This window comes from Cnephaeus nilssonii (genome assembly GCF_951640355.1).
Source record: "Cnephaeus nilssonii genome assembly, chromosome: 15".
Lineage (NCBI taxonomy): Eukaryota > Metazoa > Chordata > Mammalia > Chiroptera > Vespertilionidae > Cnephaeus > Cnephaeus nilssonii.
In genome coordinates this window covers 1,178,406-1,191,592 of record NC_137086.1, presented here as the reverse complement: position 1 = coordinate 1,191,592, position 13,187 = coordinate 1,178,406, and the positions used below count along the sequence as shown (strand labels likewise).

The 13,187-nt window shown below is 64.7% G+C and overlaps 1 protein-coding gene across 3 annotated transcripts in view; it reads right to left on the bottom strand.

The window, feature by feature from the left end:
• RNF144A (ring finger protein 144A) overlaps window positions 1-12,913 on the bottom strand; it is a 52,698-nt gene extending 39,785 nt beyond the window's left edge. The window contains exon 1 of one of the 3 annotated variants that reach the window (XM_079792480.1): window positions 12,569-12,913. The gene's annotated coding sequence lies outside the window, so the exon portion shown is untranslated. Of the gene's footprint in view, window positions 1-12,170; window positions 12,302-12,568 lie in introns of those variants that run through there. The other 2 variants (XM_079792477.1, XM_079792476.1) reach the window with 2 other exon arrangements.
• Window positions 12,914-13,187: the final 274 nt, after the last annotated feature.

The window sequence follows — 13,187 nt, the reverse complement described above, 5'->3', positions numbered from 1 at the left end:
ATAACATACTAGAGGCCCGGTGCATGAAATTCGTGCACTGGGGGGGGGGTGTCCCTCAACCCAGCCTGCACCCTCTCCAATCTGGGACCCCTCGGGGGATGTCCGATTGCTGGTTTAGGCCCGATCCCGCAGGGGTCGGACCGGCAGTTGGACATCCCTCTCACGAGCCAGGACTGCTGGCTCCTAACCACTCACCTGCCTGCCTGCCTGATTGCCCCTAACCACTCCCCTGCTGGCATGATTGACACCTAATTGCTCCCCTGCAGGCCTGATCACCCCCAACTGCCCTCCCCTGCCAGCCTGGTTGCCCCCAACTGCCCTCCCCTGCCGGCCATCTTGTGACAATGTGGGGGCAGCCATCTTGTGACAACATGGGGGCGGCCATCTTGTGATGCAAGAGCGTGAGGGTCAATTTGCATATTACCTCTTTATTATATAGGATTATTATATAGGAGGCTGGATGAGGGAAATGAATGACAGCTGGAAGGGATGAAGGCAGATGTAACATGCTAATTCCCAGCAAAAAAAAAAAAAAAAAAGCTGGAATCATTTCGTTCGTTTCAAGCCGACTTCAGAGCAAGGAAATCCTCAGGGACAAAGAGGCGGCTGCCTGCCGATGAGGGGTCGTTTCTCCAAGAAGACAAAGCACACCAACCTCGCACGCACCTACCAACAGAGCATCGGAACACACAACGCCACGACGGCGGACCTGGTGGAGCGACAGCCCGTCACCGCGATCCTTCGAGGCCCACCACTCTGCTCCGTCCCCGACAGACCCAGGCGCAGACCGTCAGCGCGAACACGCTGACCTGGACAGCACGAACCATCGGCTTGATTCATCGACACGCAGAGCACTCCTCCAGCCACGGCGGGACACACCACACGCTCCTCCGGCTCCTGCGGAAGGTTTCAGGCCGCGGAACACACCCGAACGGGTCGTAAAACAGAACAGCGATCAGACAAAGGAAGCTTCCCCATCGAAACGGCTCTCGTCCAGGAACCCCTCGCTGGAAAATCGCTGGGGAACCCCCAAACATCTGGAGGGCACACAGCACGTCTGTAAGTAACGCACGGGCCGAAGAGCGCGTCTCTCGGGAGCCCGGGGAGCACGGTGAACTCGGGGAAATAACAGCGCGGCGGACGGCAATGAGCAGCAGGCCGCGGAAGGCACGTGTCGGAAAGGAAGGAAGAGCTAAGACCAATACCCCGAGCTTCCCGTTCGGGGATCGGAGCAAGAAGAGCCACGTCAGCCGAAAGCAAGCCGAGGAAAAGCCGTATGAACACGGGAGCAGAATCGGCAGGATCAGCGACATCGCACGCAGGGGAACGGGAGAGACGAACCGCAAAGCCACGAGCTGGCTCTGTGACAGATCAGTAACGGACAGCCGCGGGCGGGGAGCGCCCTGGAGGTCGGGGTGGCTACAGCAACCGGCGGGGCCGGAGCCCGCCAGGAGACGGTCTGTGAAGCTCAGCCCACGGCCCCGGGTCTGCCGTCTCCACCAGCAGCGCCACGGGCTCCTGGCATTCTCGCTGGAAACTGAGGAAAGCCGCAGTCAGAGGAGAGAAGTGCGGGAAGAAGGGGCGATGGCGTCGTTCCGAGCGGCCGCCCCGTCCCCGCGTTCACCGCGAAGCCACGGAGAACAGGAACGCTCTCGGTGGGGCTAACGCGTTCCATCCTGGCGGACCGGAGGGCCGGATTTCATCCAACCAGGAAATGGCTTCCAGATGGACTCTGAGCGCGAGGGGGCGTCTGTCCCAATTCCCAGAGCCTCCCCCCCCCCCCGCCCCCGCTCCTCCCATCTGGCACCTGGCTGCCTCCCTCCCCCGGAATTCAAAGGGCGACCCGTGCATCTGCCCCCTGCATCTGCCCCCGGAGAGGCCGTCAACGTTCCTGCTTAAATGGTCTCAGGCCTGCAACGCTTTTTAAAGACTTTCTATGTATCGACTCCTCAGAGGCGCCCCGAAGAAAGAAGTCTCCCTGGAACTGCTCCCACTTTCTGGATGGACAAAACGGGGACACGGACAGGTTAAGGCAGTGGTTCTCAGCCTTCCTAACGCCGCGACCCTCTAATACAGCTCCTCATGTGGTGACCCCCAACCATAACATTATTTCCGTTGCTACTTCATAACTGTGATTTTCCTACTGTTAATGAATCGTAATGTAAAATAAATATCTGTGTTTTCCGATGGTCTTAGGCTCTACAGCGGCGGTTCCCACAGGTTGAGAACGGCGAGCAGGGCGTCACCACAGCATGAGGCACTGTATTAAAGGGTCGCGGCGTTAGGAAGGTTGAGAACCGCTGGGTTAAAGGTCTCGGCGGCATCTGGGATGGGGTCTGAGGTCTCGTGGCCTTCAGCTCAGACGGTGACCGCAGCCACGAGGCTCCGCGCGAGGCGGCCTGGCCGTGGCCGGGCCACGCTGCCCCGCGCTGACGGGCGCTGTCACTGCTCGGGTTTGGGGTGCGCAGGGGCAGGGGCAGAGCGAGCCTGAAGGGGCCCCTCCAGGGAAAACGCGGGCCCCGCCCGGCTCTGGTGTGTTTATCCGTAAGCAGAGGGCTTCCTCTTTGCCAATCACTCGTTTCCCCCAAACCCTCCGCAGCCCAACGCCCCGGAGACACGGGCCCACTTCCTGTTGGAATGTGTGTTGTTGCTTACGGAGTAATAACACGTGTGTGCTGGCAGGCAGCAATAACACGTGTGTGCTGGTAGGCAGTAATAACACGTGTGTGCTGGTAGGCAGTAATAACACGTGTGTGCTGGTGGGCAGTAATAACACGTGTGTGCTGGTGGGCAGTAATAACATGTGTGTGCTGGTAGGCAGTAATAACACGTGTGTGCCGGTAGGCAGTAATAACACATGTGTGCCGGTAGGCAGTAATAACACGTGTGTGCTGGCAGGCAGTAATAACACGTGTGTGCTGGCATGCAGTAATAACACATGTGTGCTGGTAGGCAGTAATAACACGTGTGTGCTGGGTAGGCAGTAATAACACGTGTGTGCTGGTAGGCAGTAATAACACATGTGTGCTGGCAGGCAGCAATAACACGTGTGTGCTGGCAGGCAGTAATAACACGTGTGTGCTGGCAGGCAGTAATAACACGTGTGTGCTGGCAGGCAGTAATAACACGTGTGTGCTGGCAGGCAGCATGAACAAGGAACACTGTAACTGAGATCATCATTGCACCTCACCGTGACCTGTCACCGCAGTAAACAAATGAGAGGCAGCAGGGAAGTCGGTCCTGAGGCCGATGGCAGACGGCACACCCCAGCCCCAGCCCTGCTCTCCCTTCGCCAGGCGGCGGAAACAAGCCCACCCCCGCGCCCACAAGCTCCGAACCCCAGGAGTCGCAGCGTCAGACGGACCGCGTTCCCAGGCTGTCCACGTGAGGCTGCTGTCTTTTTAAAAGGAGAGAGAGGTGTGTGCACGGCATGCATCTCCTCCACATTTACCGTCACCTCCTGGAGCCACATTCCCCGCAGAGGACTTCCGAGGTCCCCCAGAGGCACAGGAGTCGGCATCTGTCCTGAGGCCCCGCACCCCGCACCCCGCACCCCCACCCCCCCACCCCCAGGCCCCCGAGCCGCCCTCCCGCCAAGGCCGGGATTGATGCCGAAAGGCTTCCTGCCCCGAGGCGGGCGCACTTCATCTTCCAGCAAATGTTCCTCGTTGCTCATTCCACTTAGAAAACAATCACAAACTCCTCGAAGATTCCTATCTGGCGACCCGAGGTGCTCGTCACCGCAGAACTGCGCTTAGGGCTGGATGATGTCAGAAGGTGTAGGGAGCGGCTACAGGGTTAAGCCTCGGACTGACCTGCTGGCAAAGCCGCAAACAAGTCCCAGCCTGGAGGGCACAGCCCTCTTAGCATAACTAAGCTTGACCTATCTATTACCTAGATCCTTCCTGGGTAGCTGATGGGCTGTGGGAGGTGCAGCAAGTGCTGCCAAAACAAGTGAAACTCACAGGAACATGGTAACTATGGCGACCACCACCTTGTTTACCCCTGGCTATAAAATAAAGCCTCAGCTTGCCGTCTGGATCTGTTCTTGGTCTCAGCCAGGCACAGGAGATCCACCTAGACCAGTGGTCGGCAAACTCATTAGTCAACAGAGCAACAAACCGCAGCGGCTCGCAAGCCGCAGTTTGCCGATCACTGACCTAGACCCAGCTTATTCTCTGTCTGTCTTTGCTTCGTCCTTCGCCGGACCCCCTCAGGCTCGCCGATCCCTTGGCTGTGCTGGCGCGGCACAAAAAGGCATCGCCAGTGCCCTCCAGGGGAGACCCGCGTGGAACGGAAGTTAAAACCGCGCACACGACCTCGCAGCTCCCCGCGAGGCCTTCCTCGGCGGCCGCTACCACCACCGTTGGCTTCGCCCGGGGGTCGGTTCATGGAGGTCAGAGCCTTTAGCCCCCGATGTGGTGCCTGGGGCAGGGTCTCCTGTGGTCATTGTCCTTCTGAGAAAACAGCCTTCTCCTTTTTTATAATTAATTCTGTTATTGGTTAATCACAGCTGACATCCCATGCTTGATTGTTGTGGAGTGTACAGATAATGGTTAGACATTTATATCACTTACAAAGCCATCCTTCCGGTCTTCAGAGCTTTGGTTTTAAATATATATATATATCACACACACACACACACACACACACACACACACACACACACACGGAGTGTAGTTAAAAGTTTGAGGCACTGCCCTGGATGGTTTGGCTCAGTGTTTAGAGCTTCGGCCTTCAGACTGAAGGGTCCCGGGTTCGATTCTGGTCCAGGGCCGTACCTTGGTTGGGGACTGACTCCCGGCCCTCATCGGGGGCACGTGCAGGAGGCGACCAGTCGATGTGTCTCTCTCACATCGATGTTTCTCTCTCTGTGTCTCTCCCCTCCCTTCCACTCTCTCTAAAAAAACCAATGGAAAAATATCCTCGGGTGAGGATTAACAAAAAGAATAAAAGTTTGAGGCACTGAAGCTGGGAATTCAAAGACGAGTAAGACCCTCCGCCCCCTGCAGGACATTCACCCCACGAGAGCGGCTGAGTCACCCCCAGGCCTCATCCTCCGCAGGGAGAGCTGGAGGAAGACCGCGCGTGGACGGCAGTTCGGTTCAGGGGTGTTTTGCTTCCAGTGGCCGCACTGGCATCGCGCCAGGTCCCACAAAGCCCCCTTCGCCATCTCAGGTGAACACAACTTCCTGTCACTGGGCCTTGGGTGTCAGGTGACCCCGGGACACGTATGAAGACACGTTGACATCAATCCCAGTGCCGAGGTCTTTCACACTCGGGAGCTAACACGCCTCCAGGATCTAAAAACACCCGACTCTGCAGCACCCGGGGCCTCGGTGCCGCGCCCGCTGTGTCCGGGGTGACAGGACACAGACTCGGGGTCACGCACGAAGTGCCGGAGCAGCTCAGGGACGTGGGGGGGCCTGACGGGGCCCACGGAGCTCCCGGGAGCGACAGGGAATCCCGATGGACCAGGACGACCTTCAGGAGCAGCTGAGTGAGGCCGGCTGCGGGAAGAGCAGGGGTTCGGGGGCAGGGGGTGCCCTGGGAGGCCCAGACCACAGGGGACTGTCCGCCGGCCACACGGAGAGCTGGCCCGGAGAGCCACGCCGCCAAGAAGCGGAAGAAGCAAGCGCTGGCTGCTGCCCAGAAGGAGGTGACAGCGGGAGCCTGAGACGCTGCCTGCCGAGGGGGCTCTGGGGCTGCCGGGGCGCACACGTACGGGCAGAACCCGGCGGCGTGGGTGAGCGTCGCCCTCGGAACCAGGAGGTCACGCTTCAATTCCCGGTCGGGGCACGGGCCCGGGTCGCAGGCTCCATCCCGTGTGGGGCGAGCAGGAGGCAGCCGGTCCATGATTCCCTCTCTTGGTGGACGTTTCTGTCTCCCTCTCCCTTCCTCTCTGAAACCAATAAACACATATTTATAAAAAACCAACACGTACAGGCAGCGCCCGCCCAGCAGCTCTCTGAGCCGGGCGCTCAGGCACACCGCCCGCCGCCAGCGAGGAGGCGGCCCAGCTCTCCGCCGAGCGGGACCACCGTCCGGCTGTTGGCGCTGAATAAACACCGTTCCCCTCACCACACCCCAAGCGGGAGACTCCTGTTGGCGCTCAACTGCCCATCAGTTGACAGAGGCCTGGAGGCGGTGCCAGCGGACACCCGGGCGCGCTCCGTCCCTAAGGGAAGGCAGGGTGACCCGGCCAGGTGCCAGGGGTGGGGTGGGGGTGGGGAGTTCACCAAGAACAGACGCCTGCGGGGCAGCCCCTCCTCCGGTCGCCAGTGGCACCGCTCCGGGGGGGCGGGGGGGGCCTGGGCGGGATTCAGTGAGCGGTTGGACAGCACGCACCTCGGACGTTGAGCTGGTTTACAAACAGGAGAAACGGGCACTGAGCCCCGTTGTGGGTCCAAGGGGCTCCTCTGTGTCCCACTTCCATGATCTCACAAGGTTGAGAGGTTGACACCTGTCCTGCTGCTTACAGGCCACCCCCCACCTCGTTCTCGCCAACCCCCCCCCACCTCACCGCACTGTGCGTTCCTCCATCTGCCTTCGAACCCCCAGCTCCCAAAGGCTGCGGCCACACGAACGGACAAAGGAAGAATGTGAACGGGGGAGATCGTTCCTGGACTCGAACGTGTTTGAAGGAAGAAGGCGCCTGATGCGTTCCGCAAACATTTCCCGGCACCTACTATGCGCCAGGCACCGTGCCGGCGGCAAAGGGACACGGCGCCGAGCCCAGCAGGACTGCGAGGTCCTGGCCCTCACTGCACCCCAAGCCGCAGACGCTCACAGCTTACGGCACGGCACCAAGGACATGCGGCCGCGGCACGGGGGTCTGGACCCCGCCGGCCAGGGGGCGAGGCGGACAGTTCATGAACACGCAGTCGGCCTCGCCCACACGGGGCCGGTCCTGTCCAGGGCGGTCCTGGGGCGCCCGCAGCCTCGTGGTCCCCGCTTCTCCCGCTCCCGGGCATGGCCATGAAGCCCGGTGCCTCCGGAAAAGCCGGTTCCTTCCCGGTAACAGGGACAGCGGTGGCCGGCCCCGACCCCCCCACCTGTCCTGCAGCCTGACACGCCGACGGGAGCCCGCAGCCCCGGAGAGCCAGCTGGGCCCGGGCCGCCCTCAGAGGGCAAAGGTCACAAGCGAAGGTGGGCGGAGCCACACGGGGCATCCGGTCTCGGTGACAGCGCCGAGCCGCTGGACCGGCGCCAGCCACCACGCCTGCCTTCAGCATCCGTCGCCGAGGACACGGAAACCCTGTGCCCGGGGCCTTGCTGGTGCTCTGTCCGGCCAGACACACGGTGACAGACACGTCCGTCCGTGCGAACACGCGCTATGACCCTGGCAGGGGGTGTGGGGGGTTGAACTCCGAACCCCAGGATCTGTGAGGGGACCTCGTTCAGGTCTTTGCAGGTGAGCGAGTTACCACACGGTCCACAGAGCGGGCCCCTCTCCACGTGACGGTGACCAGGAGTTTCTGCCCGACGTAGCCTATTCCGATGATCTTTTTAAAAAAATATATTTTTATTGATTTCAGAGAGGCAGGGAGAGGGAGAGGGAGAGAGAAACATCAGTGATGGGAATCATGGATCGGCTGCCTCCTGCACGCCCCACACTAGGGATCGAGCCTGCAACCTGGGCCTGTGCCCTGACCGTGACCTCCTGGTTCACAGGTCAACCAACACTCAATCACCGAGCCACACCGGCCGGGCGGACGGACGATCTTGACCAACATCCCACAGATGGGCGGGGGCTTATCAGCAAGACTCTCATTCCTCCCAGTTCCGGAGGCCGGAGCCCGAGTCGAGGTGCCCGTGGGGGCTGGGAGTGCTCTCCCTGCTGACAGTCCGCACCTCACTGTGTCCCCGCGGCACGGAGGGGCTGGGTCCCCTTGATAACGGCGCCCACGGCCTCCACACCCATCACATTGGGGGTCAGGCTGGGACCCGTGAACCGGGGACAGAGTGCGTTCCTGCGGCCGGGCCTGCGCGTGAGCACGAGGGGAGGCAGGGGGCTACCAGTGAGCACGCCTAGAGCCCCCACGCAGAGGCGGTTTTGGGGTCCCCGAGCTCACGGAATAAAGATGCCCCTTCCTGCCTTCTCTGGCCCGTCCGGCCCTGTCCACCCTCCCCGGCCGCCCACCACCGCCCGCTGGGCCCCCAGGGCCGGCTCAAGCTCCGTGGGGACAGAGAATGACGGACTGGGGTCCCACAGCGCGAGCCGCTGTCTCCTCCTCGCGGGGACGGGCCTGCCAAGCCACCGGGGGACACGGACAGTGTGGGCCCCGCTTCAGGGCCTGGCGCCAGCTCTGAGGTCTGCCGGGCGCCCCTGCGCTCCCCGTCCCCACCCCGGGGCGCCCGCCCCGCCCCACTGGCCTCTGCGCTGAGGAAACCCGTCCCGGGGCTGTTCGCTTCCTGGGTTCTCACTCGGGAGCCACGGCCCGGCTCCGCCAGCCTCCCGCCGCCCCCACCGCTCTGCCCGCCTCCTGCCCGCCTCCTGAGGCCGCCTGACCCGGGAGCCAGAGGGTTCGGGGAGACGGAGCTGCACAGCCACGACCACGACGGGGTGTCCCGCACAGGAAGTCCCCGCACAGGAAGCGCCACGGGAACCCAGGCCCGCACTGCGCTGACCTGGCCAACCTCTTTCTAGGAACTCCGCCGCCTCTCCCCCCTCCCCAGGGCACCCCAGCCTCGTCGGGCTGCCGGCCCCACGCCCTCCTGTCCCACCCCCACCCCCTCCCCCCGCCTCCATGGTTCCCACCTCCGGGCCCTTCTGCCAGCACGAGCCCCGCCTCCGCCCGGCCCATCCGCCCAGCCCCCCTCATGCACGCCAGCCTCCCAGGCACCTCCTCACCAAGGCCTGGCACACACCGGGGTGGGCACCTCCTTCCCTCAGCTCGGCTCCCCTGCGGGACTAGAGCCCCGAGGGCGAGGCCAAGGCCATCCCCGCGAGGCTGGCGTCCCGGTGAGGGCAATGCCACCAGGAGGGGGGGGGCTGGCGTCCCGGTGAGGGCAATGCCGCCGGGAGGGGGGGGCTGGCGTCCCAGTGAGGGCAATGCCACCAGGAGGGGGGGGGCTGGCGTCCCGGTGAGGGCAATGCCGCCGGGGGGGGGGGGGGCTGGCGTGTCGGTGAGGGCAATGCCGCCGGGAGGGGGGGGGCTGGCGTCCCGGTGAGGGCAATGCCGCCGGGGGGGGGGGGGCTGGCGTCCCGGTGAGGGCAATGCCGCCGGGAGGGGGGGGGCTGGCGTCCCGGTGAGGGCAATGCCACCGGGAGGGGGGGCTGGCGTCCCTGTGTGAGGGCAATGCCGCCAGGAGGGGGAGGGGGAGGGGGAGGGGGCTGGCCCGGGACGATGGCCTCAAGTGGCTGCGAGGCTTCGGGAACGGCTCCCTCCACACGGCTCTGGGGCTCCCAGGCAGGAAGTTACCCGGTGACCGCGGAGCGGCTCGTCCGTCTGCCCTAGCAGCACCCACTCTGTTCCGGCCTCGGGCTGCCCTGCTGTCCCGCACCCAGGAACCCGGGGTCCCTGCCTGGCCAGGTGCCTGGGAAGCGTCTGCAGCCCAACAGCATCCTCGGTGGCCGGGACTCCTAGACCCGCGGGCGGCTGACCGCCCCGTCCCCTCCGTCCTGAGCGCCCAGGAGAGCGGAGGCCAGGCTGGGCCGGCGTAGCCCTCGCGTGGCCGGGGCCCCTGACCGCGGCTCTGAGCCTACCGTGTCCTCGCGGTCCCCAGGGGGAGCTGGGCAAGGAGCCCCTCGGGTGACCTGGCTCTGGGATCCTGGCTGGGACAGGCCTCCTCCGGCCTCTCCCACAAAGGAAGGCTCTGGGACAGGCCTCCTCCGGCCTCTCCCACAAAGGAAGGCTCCGGGCCGGCCTGGCTCAGGGGGTGAGCGTCGACCTAGGAACCAGGAGGTCAGGGTTCGATCCCGGTCAGCGCACAGGCCCGGGCTGTGGGCTCGATCCCCAGGAGGGGGCGTGCAGGAGGCAGCCGATGGATCCATGATTCCCTCATCACTGGTGTTCCTCTCTCTCTCTCCCTTCCTCTCTGAGATCAATAAAAAAATTTTTAAAAAGAAAGAAAGGCTCTTGGCCCTGCCGAGTGGCACGTCCACCCCCAGAGGCGTCAGCGGCGTCAGCTGACCGTGGGGGTCTCACACCGCGGGGGCAGCCGCACTCCAGGGCGCCCCGTGGGGCCACACACGCTGGGAGCCCTGGCCGAGCACCGCCCGCAGTGTGGGAACCTGAACGTGCTGCTTCCTGTCCCAGCCCCGCTCGCCTGGGCGCCCGCATCCGTCTCCCGCACCCGCAGCTCGGCCCCCGCACTGAGGTCACCCCTTCACTTCCCTTCCAAGTACTGACAGGAGACCAGGCCCCTTTAAACACACAGACTGCCGCCAGGCCAGAGTGGCTCGGTGAGCGTCGACCTATGACCCAGGAGGTCACGGTTCGATTCCCGGTCAGGGCACAGGCCCAGGTTGTGGCCTCGATGCCCAGTGCGGGGCGTGTAGGAGGCAGCCGATCCGTGATTCCCCCTCATCACGGATGTTTCTCTCTCTCCCTCTCCCTTCCCCTCTGAAATCAATAAAAACATATATTTTTTAAAAAACTGAGTTATAACCACATAAACTCCCAAACGCCAATTGGGCCAAACCGGGACGTTTTCCGTGCCGTCAGAATGAGGTCCTGTGCACCCCGTTTTCCCACGAGGACCGGGGTCCAGGCCTGACCCGCTGAGCAGCAGCAGCGCGGGCGCGGGGAGTCGGACTCTGAGGCTCGCAGCCCGCACCCCTCCCTCCACACAGCCGCAGCCACGCAGGGCCAGCTCGCCCCCCCCTCCTCCACAGCCCTCAATGGTCCCACTCCACAGGCTCAAGACCAGGTCGCCCGGAATCCACAGATTCCGTGACCTCTTCCCCTCTGACCTTTCTGGGCATAACCTCTGTGCATTCTTTAAAAAATAACGAAACAAAACTTAGACACGAGGGAGCTGCAAAGACGGGGTGCCTCTTGCCAGGGCTTGGGGAGGGAGCCACACACCACAGCCTGCCTGCCGGCCGGGCCCCAGGACCTGGGCCAGGGCCCCCCACACCCCTGTGCCCCTCCCCTCCTCCTCTGCCTGGGCAGCCCTCGCCAGGGCCCTTCCTGCATCCGCAGGGGCCCACCTGCAAGCTTCCCCCCCCCCCCAGTCCGGGCCTCCCCTCCGGCCTCCTCTCCAGCAGCCCCCCAGGCCTGGCACCGCCTCCCCGTGGCCTTTCCCTTACAAGCACCTCTGCGGGCTGGGAGCGCTCCCCTAGGGCGGCCCTGGCCTGAGTCACCCCCAGGAAGGAGCTAGATTTGGGGTCACCTCTTAGTGCAGGTACCCACCCTCCGCCCCCCAGGGCAGCAGGCCCTCAGGCTCCCTGGTCTCATCTCTCTCTCCCTCACCTGCTCCCACCTGGAGCAGGAAACCAGCTGCTGAATGGATTTTTTTTCTCTTTTTTTTGGAATTGGGGGGGGGGGGCGGGATGTGAGAGACAGACAGAGGGCGGGGGGAGAGCGCACACATTTGGGGGACCATCTGAGCCTCCCCATGGAGGTTATTAGGGTACCAGAAGGAACCCCTTTCTCCCGTGACCTGGAGCGCCAGGTGCGCACAAGCCACGCTGGCTGGATGCCCCGGATGGGCGGGGGCCGCTGCTCGGGGGAGGGGGGCGGCGGGGAGACCCCCAGGGGACGTCCCCAGCCCCTCCAGGGGAGCGGCTCGGCGGGAGGCAGGTGGCCGGGTCCCCGGGCGCCAGGGGGTGCGGTGCGCAGCGGGTGCCCTGGGTCCCGCCGCCTCCCCGCGCCCCGGTGCCCCCCCAGCCCTCGCCCTCCGCGGCCTGCGCGCCCCGCCGGCACCGCGCCGCCCACCGCCGGAGCCGGGAGCCGGGAGCCGGGAGCCGGGAGCCGGGAGCCGGAGCCGGGAGCCGGGAGCCGGGAGCCGCGCGGGCTGAGGCGGGGGACCCGCGCTCCCCAAGTGGCCGCGCGCAGAGGCCCCCGCGGGCGGGGCGGCCGGGCCAGGGTGGCGCCCCGGCCCGGAGCCCACGTCCCGCCAGCACCGCGGACCCGCACGCCGGACCGCTCCCCGCGCCCCATCCCCGGGCCCGGCCGCTCCCCGCGCCCCAGATGCCGACACAAAGGGAGCGCGTCACCCACCTGGCCCCGCGCCGGGCTCCGGGCTCCCCGCTCCTGCTCGGCCGCCGTAGGCTCCGAACGCTCCGCCGAGTCCGGTGCGGCGGGTGGGTGTGCGCCCGGGTCCGCCGCCTGCGCCCCGCCGCCTGCGCCCCTGGGTGCCCGGCCGGCCTCCAGCGGGGCGGCGGCGCGAACGGCACAAAGACGGGGCGCGGAGCTCCGGCCGCCGCCCGCCGCGCAGCGCCCCCTGCCGCCCGCCCTGGGCACCACGCGGCCGGCTCCCACCGGAGAACAGGAGGGGCCTGGCCCGGGCCCAGGAGCCCCCCCAGATGCCAGCCTGCGGGTGGGACCGGAGCACGTACCCCCCAGAAAAGAAGCGGGTGCCAAGCAGACCCTCTTAGCCCGGGAGGCCGCCTGCTCACCTCCCGGCAGCGTCCCCCCAGGCCTGGCGCTCGGGGCTCCCTCGGCTTCCTAGAAGGCTGTCCCCGATGCCAGCGGTCCCGGGAGGGGCGTCTGAGCCAGCTGGGGAAGAAGGGGGTGCCCGCCCGGCCGGCCGGCGGGGCTCAGGGGTGAGCTTCGACCTATGAACCTGGAGGTCACGGTTTGTTTCCCAGTCAGGGCACATTCCGGGGTTACAGGCTTGACCCCCAGTAGAGGGTGTGCAGGAGGCAGCCAATCAATGACTCTCTCATCGTGGATGTTTCTCTCTCTCTCTCCTTCTCCCTTCCTCTCTGAAATCAATTAAAAAGCAACAACCACTACATAAAAAAAAAAAGGAGGAAGAAAGAAAGAGAAAGAAAGAAATGGGTGCCTGATGAGAGGCCCTCCGTCTGCCAGGTCACATGAGCTTCCCCCTCTGCACCCCCCTCCCATCCCACCGCCTGGCTGCTCTGAGCATGGAGAGGGGGGCCCCCTGCATGGTCCCCTGACTACCTGAGGTCCGGACAGAGCCGGTCCCTCCCTGCCCTGAGGCTCCTGCTGTCTGCTGTCTGTGGGAGCGGAGGGGCTGGGAGGGGCTGGTGACAGGCGGCCTTTTAACCG